Source organism: Dysidea avara, chromosome 1 (assembly GCF_963678975.1).
Source record: "Dysidea avara chromosome 1, odDysAvar1.4, whole genome shotgun sequence".
NCBI classification, from domain to species: Eukaryota; Metazoa; Porifera; class Demospongiae; order Dictyoceratida; family Dysideidae; genus Dysidea; species Dysidea avara.
In genome coordinates this window covers 16,628,190-16,639,537 of record NC_089272.1, presented here as the reverse complement: position 1 = coordinate 16,639,537, position 11,348 = coordinate 16,628,190, and the positions used below count along the sequence as shown (strand labels likewise).

Below are 11,348 nucleotides of genomic sequence, written 5' to 3'. Positions count from 1 at the left end.
TAATAGGGTACGGTGCTTATGACATCCTGTAAAATTTACATGGAGTCTGACACATGACTGTACTATTCCATCTTATTGTTGCCAGTTTTCAGTGGAGATTGAAGGGTTAGCTACATGCCTCTGGTTACCTCCTTGCATGTGCCGTGTTAGCCTAGTAGCCTGAGCTAAACCTATAGCTATATCTAGCTGTCAGTGTCACAGACTGGTTTAAAAACTGTGGTAGCAGTTTTACAGCTAACAATGTAGATAGTGATGTGTAGTGATTAAAATGTGATGTAGGTATGTAAATGTGGCTAAGTCACGTGATATCGTTTATTAGAACCAGCCTGTTCAGCCAAGGATAAAGTGCTAATTAGAGCGGCAAGAAATCCGTACAAATAATCTGGTCGTTGAATAAGTAAACGTTTTACCACCCTCGTCGAGGAGCCACCATGGTATTCGGCGGACACACCAAGAAAACAGTACGATGCGGCAGACGGCGTTGACAGTATTCCTTTTCGTATATGTGATAATTACAATTGTGGTACTGAGCTTATTAGTCAATAAGAGCTATTTTGGTAGCAGTTACACGCCAGTTGAAGTTGTACCGAACGGAAACTTGGGCTCGCCACTTCTTAAGTTGGCAACGGACATGGGCCCTCTTAGTGTAAACAATGTAAATTCTACGACTGATAAGCAAGCAGTTCCTAAAGAAACAGTGTCTACTACAGCCGTGTCCACAACTAAGGAGGAGGTACGTTCTGACACAGTAAATACTCGTACTGTAGATGGACCAAACCTAGCAAGTACACAGTCCAGTAAGACACCGCCCCCTGTGATTGGTTCTCTTAATAATGAACAAGCTGTACCACATGGAAACAGCACAGGCTTTGGTTTGCCGCCATTTGTAAAAGGAACACTGACAGCAGATCCTCCTAGAGCTTTAAACAACAGTGAAGTGGATTCAACTGATAATGACGCCTCTGTTAAAGAGAAAGTGTCTACCAAAGCCATGTCCACAACAGCAGAAGAGGTACGTTCTGACACAGTAACTACTCATGTTGTAGATGCAAAAGTAACACGTTCACAGCCCAGTGGAGCACCACTCCCTTCAGTAAATGGTGTGAATAATCAGTCACGTGGGTATACTCTATTCTATTCTGTGTTTGAAGAATCAACCAATGGAGCCAAAAACATATGGCAATTTCAGATATTGGCTAAACAGTTAGGGATGCATGTTGTAGAGCCGTTTGTTATTGACTCTACTTTTAGAATGGATGCACTAGCACCACCTTTTAACCAGTCTCTGCGATTTGGTGATTACTTTGATATAGAGAAGTGGAATGAAATGGTAGTACGACATGGTGGAACTCCATTAGTTAAATGGGAAGAGTTTTTACTCAATGCTCCTCGTGAAGCAATTGTTTTATATACAATGAAATCCAGTGACCTTCCAGAGCCTCTAATTATTGCCTATGATGATGATTTAACAACGAAATGTAATGTAGGAAAAGGCGCAATTCGAGCACGTGATATCAACTGGTTTAAAACAAGATTCAACATCACCAAGGTGATGTGCTATTATTGTGCAACCAATAAGAAACACTCCATGTCCATCGATAAATTTTCTTCCTACATCTTTGGTGATAAGAAACCAACTGAAGTCACAATAATTTTAGCAGGATGGCTTGGTATACGACAATCAAGAGTAGATGTAGGACCTAAATCCATGTTTAGCTCTGCGTTTGCTCCAAGCTTGGCATTCCCTGTGAGTAACAGAATTGTGCAAGCCTATCAGTCTTATAAGACTCTTTATATTGGAGATCACAAGTATGTCGGGATTGTCTTCAGAACACATCATGTTTTGTATTTCAGCCCACTGGTAGGTAGTTTTGCTAACCAAAGCAAATATTTACTTCAGTGTAGTAAGAAACTTAGTAATGTACTAGACAAAGTTAGGGAAAAATGGAAAATATTCTTGGCTTATGATATGGGTACGTTTGGCAGCATCGCATATGCTACAGGAATGGCAAAGCAACTAGCACCACTACGTGATCAAATCTTCTTAGATGTATTTAATGGTAGTTTACAAATTGAACAAAGAGAAGAAATGTTAATACGAGCCGCAGGTGGAATAACAGACAGAGGGTTTATTGCGCAGTTAGAAAAGATGATATCTACAAATGCTGATTGTATAATTTTGCTTGGTCCACACTCAGGTTTTATCCGTTCATCAGCAGCACTGTACATGTCACTACGCAAAACTAAAAGATGTATTATATCAGTATGTTCTGAATTAGTGTACGACTCCAGCAGACATTTAGTCTCAACCAGTACTATACCTGATGATTTTATAGATTTCTAATAATTTTGTGATTTATAATAATTTATAATCAGACACAATTGTACATAATTATTATGAATACATGATCTATATGATTATGATGTGATTTGGGTTGAGGCTTAGAAGCCTGTACACCCATTCAATTACATACACATACATGCATAAATTAGATGCAATGAACAAAAATTAACTATGAATATAATTATTACATTAACATAAATCTATAGTCATAAAAGTAATTATCTATAGCTGATTTAAAATTATTTAATAAAGAATTTCCTACAATATCACTCGTAAGATTGTTCCAATCATTAATTACTCTAGTACCAAAATAGTTGACCCGACATGAAAGGTGCATGGGCAGGGGGCTTAAGTAATTTATATGCATGACCTCTAGTTTGTGTATTGTGTATAAGTTATATAAGTAGAAATGTGTAAGGTACACACTACATGTGTATACACATAATATGATAATGCATGTGTGTCCTGTAAATAAAATTTGATGCCAAAAGTGTGTTCTGGTTGCATGTCAGCACAGAGCCCTGAAACTTGTGGGGGTGGTGTTTGTTTAATGACTGCATGTTCATGCAGTGTGTTGTACAGCAATGAGATGTGGCTTTGGTCTTCTGTCAAGGTCATTGTACAATAGAATTAGATGTCTTAGCCAGTGATTCTGGTGAAGCCATGCATACTGCAAGATGTAATAAGTGGTGATATGCTCAACAGATGGGTCAATAACATAACAGTTTAACACTTTCAAATATAATCAACACTCTTGTCTTCCAATTCACCTCTTTGGAATGGAAATTCTTATACCTGCAATGATTACAACATGATTATATTACTTGTACTTATATGGTGTAACGCATGTAGGCCAACTACAACATGTAGCTTTGTTAATGATAGCCACAATGTGGGGTTGCATGACCACTTACATCCTTATAACTAATTGTATTTCAGAAAAATAATAATTCACTGGTACATTTCAACAGCATAATATTAGTAGCCACTATAGCCAGCTACTCCTTGCATTGCCACGCACCGTCTTCAGGTCAAAAATGGTTGAGTGTTATTACAGTATATCTACCTATTTCTGGTATGGTATTTTTAGATTTGTAAGTAATGCTGTCTGTGTATGGATTATGTTTCCTTCTGTTCATCCCCTTCATATCAGAAGTATAATCATCAATGGATCTGTTATTTATTGCATGCAGCTGTTTGTTTTGTGTAACAAAGAAACCATCATCTAGTGTACTACAGTCAAACCTTTCTAATCTGACACCAACATAATCCAGAATCCTCTCTAATCTGACCAAAATGTTATTTACCAACACTTTTGTATAGAAAACAACCTCTGTAATCTGACACCTCTGTACTCTGTAACCCGACACAAAATTTTATACCCTAGACTTGGAAATACATTGTTTTCCACTTTTGTAATCCGACAGAGAATACTAATAGTTTTTAAAATAATAACAGAAAACAATTTTTAAGTAACCAAGTCATTTAATTGGTTGACAATAATAGAAAAAAATTGTAATACTTGTAAATTCTAAAATTAATTCATGTTAAAAACATTGTGTGATCCAATTTACCTGTAATCAACTGTGTAATTTGAAGATATTGTACAATGTCAGATTACAGAAGTGACTTGCATGATAATCCAACAACCTCCTTAATCCAACAAAATTTATTGCTCCCATTGAGTGTCGGATTAGAGAGGTTTGACTAGCTGGAAAGAGATTTTTAAACAAATAAAGCAACAATTTATTAGACAATAATTAATCAGTCAAGTCCAAGCAACAAACACACACTAGGTCAACTGCTGAGTCCTTAAACGAAGAACGAAAACAATGATAAGATGACCTAGATCCCCTTAGAGAAGTTATTGCTGAGTGGAGTAAAGAAAAGTTAACTTGCACCTCATGATCATCCAGTGAACTTTTCTACTGTAAGACTGCCCAGAATCAGAATGCCAGACAATAAAGTAGCAATACGCTTGTAAACTACAGTAGCCATTGGACCCATACCTCCAGTGCATGAAGAAACCAAAGGAGTAAAAGTTTTGTGTTCCACCCCCGTACCCTCTCTGATCACCAGCCATATCAGAGACAAAGAGCACCCTGAAAGGCCCCTTTGTGTAAACAAACCATGTTCAGATAGAAGGAGTGTAGTAGTTAACCAACTGGAAGAACCCTTTTCAGCAGCTAACATTATGGAACAATGCAAGGATGGCGATATAGCAAAGGTGAAAGAGCATCACGACACTCTACAACAGATTGATGATGGATGTATACAATGTTTCGTTTTGACTCAATCTGGGAACACAACACTTTGACTGGGACCGTTGTAAAATGAGTTGAACAATGTCAAGGGGAGATGTAACACTAACAGGAGGCAGAAAACTGAGAAGAGGAGTAACTCTGCAGGATTAACATTACCAAGCTCTCCCAATCTGGCAGGTAGAGCAAACAAATTACATTCCATGTCACTAAAAGCAGCTGTACCAGTCAAGTTTAGGTAAAAATTTTAGTCGAATAAGGTGTCAAAAAAGGATAAAGGTTTGGAACACACTTCATCAAAAAGTTCCATTTTCTAACAAAGCCATATGGGCAAAAGCGGTATATGCAAGTAAGTGAGATCTCCGAAAGCAATTCCAATTCTTTGATCCAAAAGATCCCAAGGCAGCATACTTTGATGGAAACTCCTGTTCCTTGAGAAGCAGTAATTACATCATACAAGGTGATGAAGTTGTAAGTCATCTATAGTGATACCTCATACTTGATTGGTACATTTTTGTATCATTAGTAATGAGGGCTTTATTGTAAGGAGTCTACGTTGCCATGAAAAGGTAAGGCACAAGTAGGCTTAAACTTAATTTGATCAGAGACAGGTAACCAGTTTAACGTGATCATATTTCCTTAAACATTTATTAGTAACACAACGCATGCACCTGTTCTGCAATTGTTGTAGACTTGCTAATTATAACTGTGACTGTTTAAGAGGAGGACCCAAGGGCATAATCATTCCTAGAAACAACTAGCAATTCTTAATAATAAGAACATTAAATGATAAAGATTTCTGATGGAGGCTAAGTCTGACTAGTGACTAGTTGGTAGTATGATATTGTGCTACACACCACTGGACTCCATTGTAAATGTCTGCAAAAAAATGTCTGTCACAATATATACGTATATTTCCTTAAGCTGGTTATCATCTACTAGGATTGTAGGAGAAACTACATGCACTAGTCTGTCTAGTCACTAGATGCATGTTTTCAAACAAATCACATGACACTATAGATTTTATTGTCTTGATGCAATCCATGGCTGAATTCTCAGACACACAAATTCATGATTTTCACCAGAACATATCAAATTATCAATGTAGTGTCATTGGCAAACTGTAGTAATCTACGTAATATTATGTGTGTGAGGGCATCTCATTAATGCATACCCAAGAAATAGTAATGGGCCAAATGCACTGCCCTGTGGAATTCCGCCCTTTACAGGAGACCAAGATGACATCGTGCTTGTATGTTGACACACTGCACACAATGGGAAAGATAATTGGTGAACCAGGTCAGTTCAAAGTCACAATCACCTATGACACATGACCACTTCAAGAGTACAACCATGATCTATGATCTGGGGAATCAAATGCCTTTCTGAGATCCAGAAAAACAGTACATATTACTTGACCAGCATCCAAGGCTTGTGTGATTGAGAAGCATTTAAGGTTTAAAGGAGAAACATCCGAGTTTGACACCTAACATCTAATTATATGTTTTGTAGATCTCCAGTATATGCATTAGAAGATCCTCACAGTGACACTGTTAAAACTGGGTAGTTATTTTAGCACTCATTGAGTTAATTAATTAATTTAAAAACTTGCTTGCAATGCTATTGTCACTATGGGAGTGCTAATATTACTAAATGGTGGTTAATTTAAGCTACCTATGTTACTTTAGCATCAGCCTTTGTGCTAGTTTAGCATGGTACTTGTTATTTTAACAGGTTATTTTGTGTTACTGAAGTTGGTCAATATTATTTGGCTGTGATTCTCACCAGTGAGATTCGCACAATTCATTGTAACATCAGATATGGAAGAAAGTTGGCCAGCGGTGCCAACAATGTTTCATTTCAAGAACACCAAAGTGAATATTATTTATTATTCTCCAACATGTATACCACATTTACATAATGATGTACATATTATAATGTTGATAACAGATACACATAATATAATATTTACAATTAATAAAAAAGTCAATCGTTTTCATTTAAGTCATCATATAGATGAAGAGTTATATAGTAATGTTGCATGAGTCCATCTTATGTATAGATCAAAACTTCGCTGTCTACAGTGTTAAAGAACATGCAATGTACTATATTATAACACATGGTACTACTTCTTGGATAATACCACAACATTTAAGAATTAGTATATTACAGTCGGTTGGTACACATTTAGTGACAAAATGTTTGTAAAATTGCTGGTTGCTGGAGCAGGTGCATGGAATGTTATGGTAGAGGTAATCGTTCACTATAAGTTACAAACTACCTCTAGACCTTTGTAATTATAGCTACATTGGATGTTGAACGTCAGGTTGTACAAAAGTCAAATGATTAACTAGCTCAGTATGCATATACGTTAGCATGAGCTATACTGAACTGTATTGCATGTCTAAATCAGACATGGTAATAAACCTTATAGCCATATAGCTCTGTATATCATCAAATAGTCTTGAAACCTTCTGACTATCTAGAGTAACTAGCTAGCTATAGTTTTTATCATTTGATTATGGTTAACTTGAGTCAGACTCATGATCAGTTGTGCAGAGTGTATAGCTATGAAGTGCCATAATTTTAGCTTAGCAGTACCATACACTAACCTCTTCGCGCTATACTCATGCAGTCTCTACCCGGCCTCGGTCTCTACCAGCCGGTTGAACTAATAATTATGCGGAATTCATCTGATGTGGAATCCGATGTTCAAAGATAAACATAGCTACTGCTGCTGCTGCTACTACTACACTGCTGCTACCAAAAAACTTGCATGGTTGCTTGAGTTATGCTGGAGAATTTTGAATTGCCTTTTATTGACAATAATTTATACACATATATATATATATATAGTTTATCTTAGTTGTTTGCGTTATAGTTTGTGATGAGTGTTAGTGTTGCCTGTTATGTCAGTGCTAATAAAGACAGAAGACCCTGCAATTTTTCCGTTCACAGTGGCGCATGGAGTCTGAAAACTTGCATCTTCCTGCTGTAAGTACTCTATTATATTTAGAGTATATAAACATATATTGTTTGTACACATAGTCCTCTCTACAAGAGTAAAACGTCACCTGCAGATAATGTCTCCGTCAGATAAGTGATTGATATAGGACTAGGGACTTAAATCATGATGTGGACAGATGTAGTTCATGTCACTTGTGAAAGGAGCTAACTATTTGGCAACAGTTTCATGTAAGCAACCATGGATAAAACCAGTGTAAATGTGTGGGATCTTATGTTAATAGCCAAAGAGGGTATTGTAGGATTTTTGTGGCTGTATCTGTACAGTATCACCATTGTTCTGCTGTGTTTCAGTTATATGTATTGTCTAGAAATCATTTGATATTAACGTTCAACGTCCATTGAGAAAGCTTATTGTAGACTACTATATAAACATGCATCAATAGTCAAAAGTACAACCAACTTAGCTTTTGGTCTGTAGTAGCAACATATTAAATATTATGCTTCTCTTGCTATAGGTCACAGAAGTGGAAACTGATTATGTGCAATGAAAAAGTGGCAGTCTCTTTTTCAGGTATGCATACAACAATTTTAATTGTTTGTATGTAATTGCTCTGATCTTTAGATAAATGGGCATGTCTGATTCAGCTGAACAAATGCTACAGTAAGACAACAAGTATGTTAAACAATTCATAATTTTAGCCATACCTTTATTTGATATTTTTTTAGATTTGAGGTGGAAGAAAGACTTTGTGCTGATAACATGTGACAGTGAACATGGTATGTAGTAAGAACATACACATACTGTTCTGTAATTGCTTACCTTTTATATAGCTATTTCAAGACTATTCCAATCACTTGGTAGTAGCATAGTTACTTCAATGGCAACCACCTGAACAGCATTCAAAAGATCTAGATGGAGGAGAACCTTCAGATATGAGGATATCAGGATCAAGAGTGGAAGAAGCCAGTGTCTTTGTCTTTTTGCACTAGAGATCAAAGTGTCAATTCAACCAAACCTTGAATGTAAATTCAACCCAAATAATCATGTTGTTTTAGCACCATCTATGTGTTGGTTAATATAGCACCAGAAGGTGATGTTATATTTGGTACCGTCAAATTACACCTGGTTTTGTTGTTATTTTAACACATCACTTTTAACAGTGTAAGCTGTAAAAAAAGGTGCGGCCCCAAAAAGGCCATGGTGAAAAAAGATGTGAAATCCAAGGTGGCGGCCAAGAAATGGCTGTGATGGTAGGTTAATGGTAAAAATTTTAATAACGACAAGCAGCACCAAATTCACCTGAATTGTTGTTATTAAAATTTTTACCATTAACCTACTATCACAGCCATTTCTTGGCCGCCACCTTGGATTTCACATCTTTTTTCACCATGGCCTTTTTGGGGCCACACCTTTTTTTACAGCTTAGCTGTGTTTGATTAGATACACTTACCTGCTTCCTTTTTCACTTGATACTATACTCATTGCAACTAACTACAAGAGTTGAAGGATGCCTTTCAAGGTGGTTTTTAGTTGTGTGTTCTCAAGTTAGCCAGGATTTTTGCAAAATGTGACCGGATTTGTGAAAAGGGGTCTGCCACACACATCCAATTTACCAACTTTGACAAGCCATAACTTAATTTGGATTGGGAAAAGCTAATGACTTAAATTTGTGCAACAGTGAGTACCAACGTTGCATGCTTAAGTGGATGGAGAAAATTTCAGGTTTACATGATACTTGAACACAAAGTTAAGGTTTTTCAAGTTCACAGAAATGGATGTGTGTTGAAGACCCCTTTTCGCAAATCCAGTCACAATTGCATTGGTGATCCCATAACCCACTATTGCATGTGGTTCATGATTAGAGCATGGATCATAATATTATGGTATAACTATAAGTCTATAACTTACTTACATAGCTTCTATATACATATTATGGCTTCCATAGTGTTTTGTTTGAGTGTACTCTATTTAACAATTGTATGGTATGGAACTTGAGGCAATATGGAACTTGAGGTATGCAACACTATTTTCACAGGCCACTTATTTATAGCTCTTGGGCTCTATTGCTAACAAAGGATCTCAGATCATGGCCTTTAATTTGCTGGGGTAATGAGATCTGAATATGATAATATGATTCTGTACACTACACACGCAGTTAGTGATAAGGATCTGCATGACCTGCATGCATGGCCATGCTCTGGATATAGTATAACTCATGATTATTCAGTATGGTATAGACTGCGGTTGCTGTGTACTAGTCTCTCATATAGCTAGACAGTTTCTTTCACATGAAGAAAGGAAAGCATATGCATGCAATCTATAACTAGAGGCTAACTCAGGCTGAGACTATAGCTACACCTTAAGATTGTTACAAGAGTATTTTGAGTCGAGCCAGTATCTGAATTAGCATCAGAGCAAGGAAACTGCTCAGTAATGTTTGTGGTAAATCTTCTTGTATGTTGAACAAACACTGAAGTTGTACCAAACTGAATGTGATCATCATACGACATGCATGAGCTGAGGCCATTTGAGTATACTAGTAGTGCCAGGACATGCTCTGTGCATGTAACATCTGAAAGAATGCATTAAATTGCAGAAAGTGGATAAGTGGATGCTTTGCAGCATCCGCTTTAACTGTATAGCATACGGCATATGGTGCTACATTACCTGTAGCATGGTGTACATATGGTGCTACATGGCTACATGCATATAAGCTAAGCTTGTTTATCATTTCATTATTTTGTGTAGGGAATAAGTCATGAAACAGAAGCCCACACCCTGCAAGCTATAGCTACTACGCCTACAATAAATAAACACCTCATTATCGGTTAGTCTATCATCAATTAACACCAATATAATATAATTGTGTTCTGTTTAACACTTAATTGATTTATAAGTGTCCTACCTATAGCTAACGTTGACTTTATTATGATTGCACCATATGCCCTTCTAAAGCAACAGCACGTGATCAGACAAGCAATTGAATATATTGGAAGCCATACAACAATCAAGCGTGCTTACGAGGATGTTTGGCTGATATGTGATGTTCCATTTGTTCCGGCGTCATTCGTCATAGAAAGATATGCAGGCGGATCCTGCAGTGAAAGGTATTGTGGGGTGTGTCCTAGTATTATTCGTTGTAACGATCGCTGTTGCCTATGCGTGTTACATGGAAACTGTACCGGCCATGACGTCAGAACGCGTACACAACGATCGTTTGGATACAACATCCTTAAGACAACCACAAACGATTCATGAATATGTTAGGAATAAATCTGACACTGGAACGGCTGAAAATATCCCCGGACCCGCAAGACACCCTGATGTAACAGAAGTGGGGGGCTCCCAAGGGTATATATTACCCTATTACATTTATGAAGAACAGACCAACGGAGCTACTAACCTGTGGCATCTACAGATGTATGCTAAGATCGTAGACATGATGGTTGTAGAGCCATTTGCTCAAGATTCTGTCTTTGAAATGATTGGGCTGGCTCCAAACTTCAATGAAAGTTTACGATTTGGTGACTATTTCAACAAAGAGAAGTGGAATGAAATAATCACTGACAAAGGTGGTAATCCTTTAGTTGTTTGGGAAGAATTTCTTTCCAGAGCTCCACGTGAAGCAATTATTTTGTACACATTGAAAAGAGCTGACCTTGAAGAACCACTCACAATTGCTTATGATGATGAAATACGACCAAAATGTAAATTAGGCCAATTACAAGTTCAGAAAAATGACTTACGGTGGCTAAACAGTATGTTTAACATTACC

General features: G+C 37.1%; 1 long non-coding RNA gene across 3 annotated transcripts; it reads left to right on the top strand.

Moving 5' to 3' along the window:
• Positions 1 to 7,767: 7,767 nt before the first annotated feature.
• LOC136248825 (uncharacterized) lies at positions 7,768 to 8,599 on the top strand. 3 transcript variants are annotated; one of them, XR_010697840.1, is made up of 5 exons: positions 7,768 to 7,800; positions 8,088 to 8,143; positions 8,195 to 8,245; positions 8,299 to 8,349; positions 8,404 to 8,599. It is a non-coding gene; the product is annotated as an uncharacterized lncRNA (long non-coding RNA). The 3 variants fall into 3 exon arrangements; XR_010697841.1 differs by lacking the exon at positions 7,768 to 7,800 and adding an exon at positions 7,820 to 8,021; XR_010697838.1 differs by lacking the exon at positions 7,768 to 7,800 and having other exon boundaries at positions 7,823 to 8,143; positions 8,404 to 8,598.
• The last annotated feature ends 2,749 nt before the right edge of the window (positions 8,600 to 11,348 follow it).